Genomic DNA, 17,837 nt, shown 5'->3' with positions numbered 1-17,837 from the left:
CAATCTCCAGTGTGTCCGCCACCATTCCAATCTCCCCCCCACCTTAGAGGTCAGTATCTTACCCATCAAACTTGGCACCAAGCGTATCTTCTCTTTAAATCCATGCCTCTTTCTTCCTTTAAGGCTCCTCCTAGGGTGGTTTCAATAATTTATTTTCTTAAGTCCTCTTTCGTGAATATATCTCATGGTTCTTCTGAAGCTTTGTGGAAACAAATTCATCTCCTCATCCATAAGGATATAAAACATTCTTTGAATTTATTTATTGATGTTTTATGATGCAAAATGTCTACTTAATGTGGAACACATCCATTTTGTTCAAGGATCTATCATGAAACATGTCTAGTTTTCATTTAAAAGCATAATAATATTAGCTCAAGCACTAAATTGTGATGAGCGCTTTGTGATTGTTGGGATCTAACAAGCAATCAACTGTAGAGTTCTCCTCTTGAAAGCATATTCACCTTTGAAACATTAAGGTTCATCAAACACAAATGGTAAGAACCCCTCCCCTTTAGGTCACAAATGGGTTGCAAAACATGAAAGGTAATGGTGGGTGGGGGAGAAGCTACACTAGAGGAGGATACATGCAAATGGATTAGAGGTGGTTACATGTGGTTATATGGAAGTAGAGTTGCCGAGATCAACTAGCATCTCAACATAAGAGGGTGACACAACATGTCCTTCCAATGGATGGGGAGAGAGAGAGAGAGAGAGAGAGAGAGAGAGAGAGAGAGAGAGAGAGAGAGAGAGAGAGAGAGAGAGAGAGACTTAATCCTATTATCACAAGTGAGAAAGGATAACTTTATTCTTGACAAGGACATTTCTCTCTTGCACATCTCATCGACGAAAGTAAAAGAAATCCAAGGCCTCATTTGATTGGATGAGGAAAGGGGCTTAAGCTATGCCCATAGGCTTGAGCCCATTGTTACATGTTGTATAGATATGCATGAGAAGAATGAGAACAAGACTATGGTGTTTGGTGGTGATCATGATAATGTAGTGGTAAGAATTAATTGATAAAAGGAATAATGTCACCAATAATAATTTGTTGCTAGAGATGACAATGCCTTTTCTTTCACAATAATCAATCTAATTTTATGAGCACTCACTCCTTATTTGTTGATGTCATTATCTACATTTTTATATAATTATTAGGCACCTTGCACCACACCTTGCACCACGTGGAATGTTATTTCACACTTTTTGGAGCTTTTATCTAAGATTGATATCAATGTATATAAAGACCTAGATGGATATAGAGTATCTAATTTTCTAAATACTTATTAGGGGCCTTTCACTACTCGACATCTTATTTTACACTTTTTAGAGATTTTATTTAAGATTGATGTTATTATGTATAAAGACCTAAGATGGATTAGCCACTTGGGAGTAACAATCAAAGTGTTTTCTTTTACCTTCTAAAATTAATGGCTTGATAGCATGAAGAAAAACCTTTACTTCCATGTTTACTTCTTTGATCATCAATGATGTATATATAATTAATGTATTATAGGGGTGAAAGAGAGTTTCAAAGAAGTGTGTTATATGTATGATAACTCACTCCTATACAATTTTTATTGCCTCCATTGATCAATTATTATGGCTTCTTATTACAAACGAGAAGATTCGTCTCAAAATCATGTTTAAATCTTTTAAAGAGCATTATAACTTTATGCATGATAATTTGAAGTGGCAGTTTAGAAGGAACAATAATGTAAAAGCATGCCCATTAAAAACCTAATTTTTGCTAGTTGGTGTGCTAGTCATCACACTACATGAATATGTAGGAAAGACTCTTCATGACCAATTACAGATATGTTGCTTATTTGTCATACTACATAATGCTACTCAAGCATTCACTTTCACATCATCTTTAAGTAGTCATTCAATACATATTGCAAGGTAGTGAATATAAGAAAATGGGGAAGTTTTGACTGTTGATACACTACAAGAAAAAACTACATCTTGTGTTTTTCACTCATCAATTTTATTAATTTCCTTGAATAACAATGTGTTTAAGTTTCGTTATTTTATTATTATTATTATTAATTCTATTTTTTTATTTTTGGCGAGGAGGTTTGTTTCTTTAATCACATCCCCTTATACCACCAAAATATGTTGAATACTAATGTGTTTAAGTTCCTTCAATGTTTTATGTCATCCATTTAACTTTTCAAAGAAGTGCCATGCTTTTAATCCCGTTATATGCCATCAAAAGGTGTTGAATGCTGGCATGCTTGAGTTCCTTCAATGTTCTATGTTGTTAAGGTGTTTTTTCATGTAATATTATTAACTTTCCAAAGAAGTGTCACACTAACATGGAGAAAATTGCATAGTACTTGAAAGGTCCTACTTTGGATCTAGTAGCCTTGTAGGAATTAAGTGGTAACCTTTTTTCACATGGTTGATGCTAGGAGAGAGAGCATCAATCGTTCTATATTTTGAGCCTTTGTTGAATTTTGTTTACCTTTTTTAGGCAATATAAGTTGGCCCACAATCAAGTTATTATCTTATACAAACATGCTATAACAAACTTTAATCCAATTAATTCGCATCAATATTCACTTTGATAGATGCATCCAACAACAACCATCAAGTTTTTAAAGTCGTTGAATTTTATTGAGTAACAAAGCTACTACGCACAAGACACTAGAACATGTGTGATGTAGGAAAGTGTATTACAAAATGAATTAAGTTTTTAAAAAGTGGTTTGCATTACCATCACTTAAACACTATATAAATTGTGGCTTCGCATTACGCAATAAATAGAAACACTAAAGTAAAAGTAAGTTATACAAAGGCCTCATATTTGTGTCATAGGAATAAATAACTAGTAAGATGTCTTGATAAATTAAATATTGTGATAATGTATTAAGAAGATACATGATGATATCGATAAAGGGGACTAGAATCTTATGTAAATCCATGTGCAATTTGTTGGGTTGCCTTCATTAACATTGGGTCCAAGTTTGTATTAAAATCTCTACATTAGTATATTTATTGTGATCATGTATAATAAATAGAATACTTGCATCAAGGCCTCAATAAACATATTTATTGTGATCACGTACAATAAATAGAATATTTGCTTCAAGGTGTCAATTAAAATTGTGGCCATTAAAAATGGGAATGTTGCATACATAGAGTGATCAAGAAGTTGTGGGATTCCAGTTGTATTCCAACAAGAAATTAATGTATCAAAATGTAATGAAACTAGCTGCTACATCATGGCCTATCTATAAAGTGAGAAATTCATTATAATATGTAATCATTTATAGGAACGTGAGTGCATAATACAATGAGAAAACTAGTGGTTTCTAGGTGTAAGCCAATAAATAAAAGATTATACTTAATGATATCACAACATAGCCATAGTTGAAATTAGGAAACTAGGGACTGTCTAAGGATAAAATTAGCATTAGATAGTAATATTTCAAGGTAAATGATATTGATTAGTTGATGTAAAAGAGCTTCAACATCATGGGAAAATGCTTCTCAAGAGAAAAGGCCATACTTGAACCATATATTATTGATTAATCTAACTTCTTCAAACCATACCAAATTTGTATATAAAATATATTCTAGATTTGCCCCAAATTCATAGGCCACATATGTGCACATAGAATAGCCAAGGAAAGTAATTAAGAAGTCACCAACATGAAAATAGGGTTGACTACTTTGAACCACCACAAAGCACATAATATTAAATTTGGGTGCACATGAGTATATAACTACCATACCATGTTGCCCATGTTAATGCACCATACGGTCGCACTTATGGCAACATGTACACATGAAAATAACCCTTTGGTTTTGAAGTAATGAGTTTCCTATAAGGGTAGAGTAGAACACATTGATAGCTTGTCACTCAGCATTCACTTCTATATGCCCATTAATTAAACAACCTTGATTTTATGAGAATAATGGCTAAACTTCAAAAAATATTAAGCTATGATTCTCCTTGATTACCCCATAAGACAACAACCAAACCCATTCATCTCCCTCCCTTTTGAAAAATAGGCTCCAAGAAGAGTAGGTGTGTACGTGTGTACGTGTTTGCATGTGTGTGTGTGTGTGTGTGTGTGTGTGTGTGTGTGTGTGTGTGTGTGTGTGTGTACATGCATGTGTGTGTGAGTGTTATATACATGTGTGTTACTCCTTTTTTGTACCACTTTGTATCTCCCGTGCTAGCTTAGTTATTTCACACTATACATGGCCAAAGGCCTACCATTAATAACAAAAGTCGTCTCATATACCTTTATTAAGGTTCAACTTGGTGGAACATTGCCCTTAATTAAGCATAAAAAATCATAAAAATATTTTTTTTTGCAAAAGAGTGAAATTTTCTAATCAACCTAATTAAGCAAAAGATTTAAAGTTTCTAATTAGCATAATTAAGCAAAAATTAAAATATTTTGATGAGGAAATTGGTACTTAAAGACCTGTCGTGGGACTTGAACCTAAGCACATGTAGGGTTTCACGTCCTTCTTCCATCACCCATTGATTGAAATCAAGAAAATAAAGGACATGAAGATGGTTAAAGTTAGCAAAATCCACTCAAACTTCTTACTCTAGTCACATTTTTATGATATTAATCACTCCAAATCTCAACACGAAGTCAATTTACCACAAGTTTTGTAGCTTATGAGAAAACTAAAATAAATAATGGATCAATAGAGTGTCTTTATTCCACTCTAACACTAGTTCTGCTCCCTACTAGCAATGGTAGCTTTTGTTCACGGACGTTGTTGCTTCACAAAACAAGCATTGTCTTCACCAAGGAGTATAACCGTCGAGATTGTGAAAGCATATTGAATGTGGGAATAAAATACTCAAGGGGTGTTGAACCCTCAAGTTCTACCAATCTAATGTTTGGACCTCCATAACCTAATTGCACACGAGGGAGAAGCTAGCAATCTTCTCTCTCTCTCTCTCTCTCTCTCTCTCTCTCTCTTCCACATCTAGCTAATCATAAGAAAGAATCAAGAAAGCCTACCTCAAGCATACACACACTCAATCACTCACTCACACGTGCAAGCAAGCAACTCCACAAGACTCGATATAGCTAATGACTCACATAAGCATGAAAGCATGCAAGAATTAAGAAGAGATCAAGACAAGCAAGAAGCAAGGAGCTCCCAAGCTTGAGCTCAAATGTAGATTGTATTACCAAAATTTTCCTTGCACACAGAGGGGGTAAAGGTAAAACTATGCAAAAAAGTTAGGTGAAATTAGCTCACTCGAAAGTGTTATCATTGGATTGTGAAGTCCAAACGCTAGGTCCAGGTCCGATTACTTAGAAACGAGCAAGAGTGGACTGAAAAGTCAAATCATGGGCAATTATGGTCTGCAGAGCTATAAATGGTAAGTGAATCCACTAAATGGGGAGTTATACTAGCACAACTGACTGAATCTGACATAGAATATTGAGGGGACGTGTATATTAAATGCTTAAAAATCCAAGAAAATGTGTTAGACTAGCAATCAACCTGCATGTAGTGACCGCTTATAGAAATATAAGCTTGGGGGGGGGGAGATAGTCCAATTGTCGAGTGTTTCACAACTTTCATTCACTTCAGAAAGTGCAATTGTCGTATGATTGATTAGATGTACGAATAACTACACGAGTTTGATCATCAACTGCTATAATTGGATGCATAGAAAGCAATCGCTATACAGCTAATCAATCGCTATATAGCTAATCATGTACGAGCAATCATGTAAGGCTAGCCACGCTGCTTGATCAATCATTAAAAGTCTAATCACAATAGTCCAACCATCGAGTCATCTAAGCTTCGATCGTCGAGATTGATGAAGTTCAATCGTGTAACTGTCCGCCGACCGACAAAGGTGTAATTGTCATGGCTTTCACATATGTTCATTTGATTGGATTGTTACATATCTGCATTATGTGTTAATTCCACACTAATCATGAACATGGCCATCCTCTCACAGATTTACACAACTGAGGTTAGTTACAACCCAAGAAAGAGGAAGTTATTGGCAATTATATTTTTTATGTTGGGGACACTCGTGTGTGTCATGCCAGTAGATATGTGTGATCTGATAGTATGGTTACCTATTTCTCATGGTAGCGTTGGGATTGATTGATGTGTTTAATTGATTGTTTAACTAATGCGGACTATGTCTATGAGTATAAGTAGATGTGTATTGATTGAGGTGTCGCACTATACGAGGGTACCAATTGAGGTGTTATATAGATGGTGGACTGAGCGGTGGTGTGAAGACAAAGATCATGTGCTAAACATATTCCTGTATTAGCATTTAATTGATCATTTGTAGCCTATCATGTGGCTAGATTTTATGTGCGTGTGTGCATTAGGTTATTTTATGTGCGATGTGCACAAGATTATTTTATGTGCACGTGTGCACAAGTTGTGTATGTATAGGCCCATTTATATTTATCATCATTGAGCAAAGTTTTTGTCACGTGTAAACTTTAGAAACTTTGGACAAGGTTATTTATATGTAAAGCAAAAGCCCAAAAGAGGAAAAGGTGCTATGATTGGCTATAAGGGCTAGAAATATGAATATGACATAAATACCACATGTGGGAGAAGGAGCCACACATGTCAGGGGGGAGATTGTCAGGGGGGAGATTGCACTTTAGAAACTTTGGACAAGGTTATTTATATGTAAAGCAAAAGCCCAAAAGAGGAAAAGGTGCTATGATTGGCTATAAGGGCTAGAAATATGAATATGACATAAATACCACATGTGGGAGAAGGAGCCACACATGTCAGGGGGGAGATTGCACCCAATGCTCTTGTTCATGTGTATACCCCTTCTTATTTGAATTTTAAGCTATGTAAATACTTGGAGAAAAGATTCCTGTTTCAGCCTTAGAGTCGACGATAAACAAATGGTGATACACGAGGATGCCTCACGTAACCTCTACATAATCATTGATATTCTTACGTACTTTCAAGGATCGTTTTGACCGAGGAAGGTAACCCCCCTATACCCCAAGAGGAGAAAGGGAAGCAAGAACCTCTCACAAAGAAATCACTTCAAGAAGAGGCAGTCCACAAATAGGATGCTCATTTCTATATTCCTTCCTCATTGGACCTAATAGGGAAGAAAGGATAAAGAGAGGCAACACCTCTCAGAAGAACAAGGGTAATCACTCCCTTAAAGACTAGAGTACTAGCTCAAGGAGCTTGGGAACCCGAGATACTACACAATCAATGAATGAAGAGCTACGAGCCTAGTAGTTAATGGGATATTAGTAGTGATATCCTATGACACATACAGTTAATGTGTTCCTGAAATCTTTACCTGAATCATCAGTTGTCGAAATGCCAAAAACTTATGGATATGCAGGACCATCTTATGTACCATAGTACCTCCCAGAGCTGAACTAAGATACATAGTCTGACGGCTCTAGTAGGCTCAAATTAGAGCAAGAATTCGTATTCCTGATGAAACAGGAAGAATGTTAGATGTCGTTCCTATAGCAATGAGACCGCCAAGAGGAATGATCATGGCCATTCGAGGTTTAGAGCCTCAAAGATATCCAAGCTAGTGTCCAAGTTTGAAGGATCAAGGGATCCTTGCAGGCACAATATGCACAATAGAGAGGGTAACCAATCCCATAACTAAGATAGATTCCTTCGGAATAACTTTAGATTGTAATGGGTTGTTGTGGTTCCAAATGCTAGAATACTCATAGAAAGGGACAATGGAGGATCTCAAACTAGCATTTACCAACGGGCTTCTAAAGAGACTAGTGTCATAGCACAATTACACAAATTGTACCAATTCCAATAACTTGAGCATGAGTCTGTGAGAGACTGTATCAATTACCCTCAAGGACCTAAATAACAGATGTTTAATTGAGTAAAAACTAGCCAAACCAGGCTGAACCCATTGTTCTTAGAGGGATTGAGAAGCAAAAAATTACACACGATACATTGTATGCTAAAAGACAGAATATTAGTAAAGTGTTTCCTAGACGCAATAGATTTTGACGACAACTTTACAGGCAGCCCTTCCACAGAAAGTAGAAGACCAAACTCTTTAGTCAAAATAAAACCCAATGTCAAAAGCCAAGCCACTAGGGAAATAGAAGAGCCCAAGAGTGTAGAAGACATTGCGAAGGTAGTGATCATAGGGGTAGAAGAAGTGTGAAAAGGTCTCCTAGGGAGACATGCCATCCGCATTTAGCTCCAATATGAGAAATAACTTAGTGTACTGTTTGTAGAAGCAACCACACAGTGCATGAGTGCCTAGTCTTATTAAGAGCAAGGGGGAGCCAATGGTGTGGATATTGTAGAAGATATGGAAGTCATGAATCGTCCAACTACTATCACACACAAAAAATGGCTAGAATGGTAGGAGTGTCTGCATTATGATAGTTCCTTACTCGTTAGCCTTACTAGACCTACCTACAGCTAGACCAGATGCTACTCATGTAGCAATGAACCCCATGTTGGCTAGAAACCCATGCAAAGAATTGGAGGTTCTACATCCAGTGCTACCACCATAAGCAACGCCGCCAAAAACTATGTTGACAAGGCTAGTAGATATTGAACTTCTTTTTTATGAACCCCCTAGTGCGTCAAAATTTCACGTTAACTCTCCATACTCAATCCTTGGAAGCCCACCTGAAAGTGAATATCATTTGGGACAACCAGGACTAATGATGTGGGACACACAACAATTGACTACCTTAATGCAAATAGTATCAAGAGCCTACAAACCAACGGGACATTGATGGTCAAAAGGAGAGGTCCTCTTGCTTGTTTTAAATGTCAAGGCCCCCATAGAGTGGTTGAATTCCCCATAAAGGCAAATCTAGAAGTGGGGTAAAACACCCTTGGATAGATGGTGCACTGGGTATGGCATCAATCACTTGATTAGTGAGACTCCCTACATAAGCCGCAACTTCAAATCCATCTATCATCACACCCCTGCCCACCACTAGCAAGCTCCAAGATATTGAGTGTCATAAGTCAATATTCTTCAGAAGAAGAATAGGAAGTACCACAACGATGCTTGTGACTAGGATGTAGGCTCAACAAAAGAAAAATTAGGCTGGTGGTCCTCAGTCAACGACCCCCCAAGCATTAAAAACTTGCAAAAGTGTTTTTTTAAAAGAAACAAGGTAAGGACCGTAGCAAGGGAAAATTAACATTGCCCTCCTCTAAGCCAACTAAAGTACTCAATCAACCATGGAACTCAAAAAGTCTTAGTGGTAAGGAGACAATGCTAGAAACCCAAAGGACTATCCAGGTTATGCTGAGATAAAAAATGTTCCTAATTTAGTAAGTTAATAACCTTGGATAAAGATTAGGGGGTTAAACAATCCTAACGAACATGTGTTGATAGAAAGAACCCCAAAACTTTGAGAGAAAACAAAAAGAGCTTTACAAGCCCACATAGAGAAGAACAAATAACCCTAGGAATAAAACCAATCAATGATCCGAGTTATGTAGAAATAGAAACTATCCTAGAACCTCCAGTTCAAATCACTCTCGAGGAAGGAGACAAGGAAAGTGAAGTCGAATCAATCATAATGAACCAAAAGGCAGGCTTCTGAAGAAAAGGAAATACAAATTCTGAGGATTATAAGAACCCCGTCCCAAGAAGTTACAAGCTTACCCTAACCCAGAGAGAAAATATTGAGGTTAAATGGTGCACAGGAGTTGGTGCAACAGACCGAGCTAGGGTTAGATGGACCGATTTCCATGTTCCCACAAAGAACCCCTATAACAACAACACCGTTAGAGCCGGTCAAAGAACCCCTGTAACTAGCTTTAAGAACACCATCAGAGCTGGCCGATCATAGAGGAATCACACGAGGGGCATGTATTAAGTAAGGAACAAGCAAAAATGCTAAAGCCTCACGAAGAGCTTAAAAATGAAACAAAAACGTTAGAAGAGCTCTGAGAGTTTGAGGAAACTGAGAATACGAGGTTGCTCCATAAGCACATCATAAGAGAGAGGTCGACCAAGAAAGGCAATATGCCCTTGGAGAATCTCTAAGGGGAAGATACACAAAGAGACTGCCTTTAGAATGGGCATGGGTAATGTAAAATCTAAACCTAGCTCATTACCTATCGCACTGTTGTGCATAGATATGGACAAGGATTCGATGACAGTTTGCAAATGTGCCATCTTTAAGGCATGCTTTAAAAGGAGAACTTGAGCTCGAGATTAATTATCTCGACCTCAATCACTATAACCATGGCCGAATACTTGGCATGGAAGCCAATATCTTAAGATGAAATCCATTAGTAAATGAAAGAAAAGATTAAACCAATTGGAGAAATTGAGGAACCAAGCTACCCACAATGAACATTCAAGGATGTTCCAATCACAATGCTGTTAGGAAGAAGTACAGTGAGGGAGATGCTATAAATGCCACCATCCCATTGGGAGGAGTGACCACCACTACAATCCTCGGGAGTGAGCATTGCTACGAAAGACATGTGGCAAAGATGGGGAAGCAAGCCTCTTAAAAGATAAAAAATAGTCCTCAAGCTAGTGGGGATACGAATTTAGGAACCCTTATAGTAGGAATCTTGAAGGATGTTGAGGTAACTTCGTGTGGTTTGACGTATGAGCATACATTTACTGTTGTTGACGTAATATTGGGAAGACCATCCATGCACCAATTATCAATGATTCATGAAACTTAGGTCTCTTTAGGAAAGCATGCCCTTGATCCCACTCAAACTCTAGTACAAACTATCTCAGGCCTATATAATAAATGTAAAGGGATGATAAAGCTTCCATATCAACTTTTACCCCATGGTGGAAGGTAGATTCTATGTTATGACTACATGTACAATGCTAGAAGAGATCATGCCTCAGAAGGGGATGGATAGCTAGACACGTTTGCAGCATAGATTGGACAATGAGGATAGTTACAATTGAGCTCACACATCGGACTATAAGTGAGAGCATCTTCAAATAGTGAGAAGGAGGCAACTAGCTTGGTTGGGAATGAAATTGTACCATTCAAGCTAAAGGGGAAACAAACTCAGATATAGAGAATGCTTCATAAGAAGAAGAACCAAGAGTAGATCCTAACCAAGTGGAAGAGGAACTAGATCAAGTTGTGCCAGTAGTAATTGTAGATGGTCTCATTGTAGACTTGCTTGGGAGGCTTGAAAAGATGCAGGGAGGAAGAGAGCTTGAGCTCTTGCAAGCAGACACACACACTCACAAAACCCTAATAGAGAACGCACAAGGTGAGAGGCTGAAATCTTCCTATTCTTCACACAACACTCAACACACCATATACAAAGATAAGAGTACACGCAATATGAAAGGTACTCAACCAATACATACACGGGTTCTCTATAGTGTGAACCCAACTAAATGAGCTGGCGCTATAACTATGCCAGTCTCTAGAATGGCTGTCAATAGCCTGTCATCCCACTGGCCGCATATCACCCAAGATCTCACCAACCATGCCAGTGGTGTAAGTGTGGGGCCTATCCCCCAAGCGGGTCATCAGTGTCCACCGCCTCACTAGACGAGCTCGATATCTCAACACTCCCCCTCGAGCTCAACTCCATCTCATGTACACCAACTCATGTACACCAAGTGAAGCCCTGAATCTACACAGCTTCTCTGTACCCAATGCTTTGGTGAAGATGTCAGCTACCTGATCCTCTGTGCTGACATAAACAAGATCAAGGTCTCCTGCCAAGACCTTCTCTCTAACGAAATGGTAGTGAACATCTATGTGCTTCGTACGAGCATGAAAGACTGGGTTCCTGGCCAACTGTATACTGCTAATGTTGTCACAGAAAATGACAACTTGTCTATCCACTGATAGACCCAAATCTGCAAGTAGCTTCCTCAACCAAGCTACCTCACATGCTGCCATAGCAGCTCCTCTGTACTCGATAGAGCAACCGTACGTTGCTTCTTGCTGCTCCAAGTCATAGCAGCACTCCCCAAAGAAAACATGAATCCACTGGTAGATCTTCTATCTGAGATACTACCAGCCCAATCAGCATCTGTGTACCCATGTACACATATCTCTGTCCCAGTCTCATAGAATAATCCACAATGCAAAGTAGACCTCACATACCTCAGTATGCGTCTCACTGCATCCAAATGCGATTTCCGTGGAACCTGCATAAACTGACTCACCAACCCAACAGCATAGCTCAAATGTGGTCTGGTGATCGTTATATAGATCAAGCTTCCTACTATGCGCCTATACATAGTAGGATCCTCCAAGATCTCTCTTGAATCTGCACTCAACTTGCCATTCTGATCCAATGGCATAGAAATAGGCTTACAGCCTGTCATACCATACTTGGACAACATGTCCAAGCCATACTGTCTCTGCGTAATCCAATACCATGTGGTGACCTAATCACCTCAATGCCCAAGAAATATCTGAGCTCCCCCAGATCCTTCATCTCGAACTTCTGTCTAAGCAAAATCTTTACATCAAAGATCTCTGCATCATGGTCCCCCGTAATGATCAAGTTATCTACATAGATGACAACAAGCACAACCCCTCTATCACCATGTCTCACATACAGCGAGAAATCTGCATTGGCTACATGAAAGCCAATAGTGACAAGATATTCAGAAATCTTGTCAGACCATGCTCTTGGTGCTTGCTTTAAGCCATATAAGGCTGGCTTTCTTCAACCTGCAAACATGCTCGGGGTGACACATCCTCATAACCAGGTGGCTGCAACATATACACCTCTTCTTGCAAATCCCCATGCAAGAATGCATTCTTTACATCCATTTGATGTAAAGACCATTGCTTTGACGCAGCCACTGCTATCACAACTCTCACTATTGCCATTTTGGCAACTGGGCTGAAAGTTTCCTCATAATCAATGCCATATGTCTGAGCATATCCTTTGGCTACCAATCTAGCCTTGTACCTGTTTATGCTTCCATCACTGTTATGTTTTACTTTGTACACCCACTTGCATCCAATGGCTTTCTTGCCTTCAGGCAATTGCACTAAATCCCAAGTTTCATTTCCATATAGTGCATCCATCTCCTCATCCATAGCTTTCTCCCAATACACATTTCCAACAGCCTCATCAATGCATGTGGGCTCAACAACCTGCACAACCTTTGCCATATATGCGTAGTGATGTGCCACATAACCATCATAGGTAAATCTCTGCACAGGATTTTTCACTCTCCCAGATCTTCGCAGCTTCTCATTCATGGCTTCCATAGCCTTCTTTGCACCAGGTGTTCTCATAGCTGGGATCCCAAGCTCCTCATCAAGGCTCATATCTGAGTCACTAGACTCTCCATCAACATGAGAATGCCCTGCAGAAATGTCAGGCATACCAAGGGGCTCAACCACTTTCTCTTTTCCTTTACGTGATGTACTAATCACATTTGCAGGACTGGTATTATGACGCAACCTGCCACTCCATGGTCTATCAACAGACCCACTAGATGAGGACTCTCCTGGTCCACTCAAAGACTGTGATTGCTGACCTGCATTCTGTGCAACCACACTTCCACTCACATCAGCCCCAACAGCTTCTTTTTCAACACAGCATACCAGTTGCTCATCTCATCAAAGACAACATCCCTGCTTACCCTCAACTCACGTGTAGCAGGGTTATAACACCTGTATCCCTTTTGCTCAAGGGAGTATCCAATAAACACACATTTTTCAGCTTTCGGATCCAGCTTAGTTCTCAGCTCATCTGGCACATGTACATATGCAATGCATCCAAAGACTTTCAGATGAGACAAATCTGGTTTTCTGCCAGTAAACCTCTCCTCTGGAGTTACATCATGTATGGCTGCAGTTGGAGTCCTGTTCATGATGTATACTGCTATAGAAACAGCCTCAGCCCAATAACTATGCGGCATATTCTTCTCTTCCATCAATGCTCGCGCAATCTCAGCAATGTGCCTGTTTTTCCACTCAGCAACTCCATTTTGCTGCGGAGTGTATCTGCATGTAAACTGTCTCCGAATACCATTCTTCTTCAAAAATTCAGAGAACTCATTGGAGAAGTACTCTCCCCCTCCATCTGACCTTAGGCACTTTACATATTTCCCTGTTTGCTTTTTAACCAAAACTCTGAAATTCTGAAAGTGAGTGAACACCTCACTCTTCTCCTTTATGAAATATACCCACACTTTCCTTGTGTGGTCATCAAAATGAAAGTCACATAATACCTGCAGCCTCCCATAGATATGGTCTTCGTAGGACCCCATACATCTGAATGCACAACATCTAGTGCATTTCTGCTCACATATCTGTTACGTGGAAACACATGCTTTGTTTGCTTCCCAAATTGGCATGCTTCACATATTTTCTGCATACCTTCCACTTTAAATTTTGGCAGCCCTGTCACAATTCCTTTAGTCTGCATAGACTTCAATCTTTGCACATTCACATGTCCAATCCTTTTATGCCAAATGTCTGTGTTTGCAACAATTCTTGAACCATTTACAAACATCGTAACACTCATTTCAGGCATGTCTACATTCAATGTAAACATTCTACCCACTCTGTTGCCTTTTGCAACCAACTTACACTTGTCTTTAAAATCTTCAACATAACAACCATCAGGGTTAAACCGAACTTGCAAACCCTGCTCAATCATCTGGCCAACTGAAACCAGATTCTTTGTTACGTTCGGAACGTGAAGTACATCTACAAGGTACTTCACTTTGCCATCCTGCATAGACAATGGCACATCTCCAACATGGGCAATTGGATGAGCAGTGTCATCCCTTGTTTCCACAAAACCTGGTCTTTCTGGGTTTTTCATCTCCTTGAACCACTCCCCATGACTTGTCATGTGGTTCGAAGCACATGAATCCACATACCATACATCATCTTTTTGTGCTGCATCAACATTTTCATACAGGCATTCACAACATGCTGCATAACAAACAACCTCATTATCCTCATTATTTCTGCTTGAGGAGGATGCATAGTTGTTTTGCTGCACTTTCCCATTTTGCATGTCAACCTGCTTCTTATAGCATTCTGCCTGCACATGTCCAGGCTTACCACAATAATAGCATTAACGTGCATCATTATATTGCCTTTGCCAATTTCCACGGCCTCTTTAACTCCCCCTGCCTCTGAATTTGCCTCTTCCACCTGCGTGTTGTTGTTGTTGTTGTTGATTCTGGGACTGTTGTTGTTGCTGCTGCTGTCCATAATTCTGATTACCTGTTCGGCCACCTCCTTGACCGCGTCCACGGCCTCCTCTACCTCGTCCTCTTCCTGAACTTGTGTAGAAGGCCTGTTGCTCTGAACTATTTTTGTTTTGTGAAGACTGTTGCTCTTCTCTTCTATAATTAGCATAGACACCAAATCTGTAAAGTTGGGAATGTTTTCCCGAGTCTAAATAGACGTCTTGAACGCCTTGTATTGTGGCCCGAGACCACGTAGACAGACCTCCACCTTATCATCATCATCTATTGACACACCAATAGATGCAAGGGATTCCACAATACCCTTTATCTTCAACGCATAGTCATTCACAGACATGCTCTTTTTCTCCATAGTATGAAGTTCATTCTTCAACTGTATCTTATGTGCCTTGGTATTTGTTTCATAAAGCTTTACCAAGGTGTCCCACGCCTCCTTGGGGGACTTGGCATCCTGAATGTGCCCAATCATGGGTCCTGTATACTAATGGAGAGCCAATACATGACTTTCTTGGCTCCTTGGTTCCAGTCTTTAAACTCTTTCACATCTGCAGCAGTAGGATTTATGTCCGGTATCTCCAGTGCCTCTTCATGCTCACCTTCTATGTAGTCCCAATAGCCCTTTCCCATCAGGAAATTCGTCAACCTGAACCTCCAAGCATAGAAGTTATTCTTATCTAGCTTCTCAACCACAATCTGGGTTATCCCATAATTTGACATCTTGCCAAACACACAATTTTACCAGAAACAGCACTCTGGTTTGTCCTGCACAAATTGCTGTATTTCCTGCAGCGGTACTGTAGTACTCTCAAATGTCACCAGTGACCTCAATGTGCATACATACACCCAATGGCAACTGTAGATCTTTTTGCAGCACCCACAGTGTCTGCATAGTCAATTTGTCTTCCTGCAGTTCTTAAAACAGAGTTCTGCAGAGAATCGATGACTTACTCGCAGTGCTCGAAATCGCCTGCTTTCTGAAAAACGGAGGTCCAGACGCGCCCGAAATGCGTTTTCGGTCCAAATAATTGTCCGATAGGACCTTATACTTGCCCTATAGCTTTACTCCCGCGAAGAAAACTCCTCAATCAGAGATCGTTTTGCCGGTGCCTCCTGTAGAGCTCCCGACAAGGGTGTAGTCACCAACACAAATAGGGAAGAGTAGTTGAAGCTCTTACCCTCGTACCGCTTCCTATGGTTCTCTTGCTTGCAACTCAGCGCTTAGCACGAACCAGGCTCTGATACCATGAAAAGATGCAGGGAGGAAGAGAGCTTGAGCTCTTGCAAGCACACACACACACTCACAAAACCCTAATAGAGAACACACAAGGTGAGAGGCTGAAATCTTCTTATTCTTCACACAACACTCAACACACCATATACAAAGATAAGAGTACACGCAATATGAAAGGTACTCAACCAATACATACACGGGTTCTCTATAGTGTGAACCCAACTAAATGAGCTGGCGCTATAACTATGCCACACTCTAGAATGGCTGTCACACAGCCTGTCATCCCACTGGCCGCATATCACCCAAGATCTCACCAACCATGCCAGTGGTGTAAGTGTGGGGCCTATCCCCCAGGCGGGTCATTAGTGTCCACCGCCTCACTAGACGAGCTCGATATCTCAACAAGGCTCTCTATGTTTGGTGATTAGCCACCAATTTTGTTGTGCCCTTATGTAGATGCATCAACAACACAAAGGTGCGACCTTTGAGAAAAGATCTCACTGATCTCAAGCTAGCTTTTGCAGAACAGGGTTATTGGAAAGAAAAAGGGATCCTTATTCTATCAGTAACTTTGTCAAATGGTTCATCAATAGATGTTACACATGACATGAAAGCAACATGAGATCCAATATGGAATGAAGTGAATGAGGGGTTTGAAAGACAACTTGAGGGTAAGCTTGAATTGCATGGTTTGAGAAATAAGATGTTCTATGTATGGGAAGGGAATCATCGTACCAAAGCATGGTTGGAGGTGATTAATGGGGAGTTTAAGCATGATATATCCCATCATCCCATAGTTTTTGCTACCTTCATTATACTCAATGTTGAAATAGAGATTTCATTGGTTGCCACTCTACAAAGAATGAATTTGTAAGTCATCATCTTTCTAATTATTATTGCATTGTGATGTGCTAATATAAACCAAGCATGTTTATTACTTTGTGCAATACATGTTATTTTATTGAAGGATGAACGAGGATGCAATTGTGAAGATGGATTTGATAGATTATCTCTTCAATACAAGGACATTATGCCTTTGTGATGATGCAAGATTTGTAGAGTCCTTTAGTGAAGAGGATAAAATATCTTTAGAGAGGTAGAGGAGGAAAGAAGCCAAGGTGCATAGACGACCATGGTATCCTCTCACACGAATGTTGCTTGCTCGCCTTGTGTATGTGGTAAGATGAATGTACTCAAGTAGTCAAATACATCAATTCTTTGTCTATGGTTTGTAAAGCAAAAAAGTTTGATCTTGTTTTAAATTCATAGAATCGATTCAATATTGAGCTTTGACTATTAAAAATGCAACTTCCAGGAGGTTTGTCTGATGAGCAGAAGAAAGACAAGATGGCAAAGGCACAGCGAGAAATATTGACTAGATATTGCTATAAGATGTCACGGGTATGGTGACTATCCCAAGTGTGTGAGGATTTCTCTAATTTCATTGCT

Source organism: Cibotium barometz, chromosome 20 (assembly GCF_041138505.1).
Source record: "Cibotium barometz isolate CiBa-2024 chromosome 20, ASM4113850v1, whole genome shotgun sequence".
Lineage (NCBI taxonomy): Eukaryota > Viridiplantae > Streptophyta > Polypodiopsida > Cyatheales > Cibotiaceae > Cibotium > Cibotium barometz.
Note: the sequence above shows the minus strand (reverse complement) of the source record.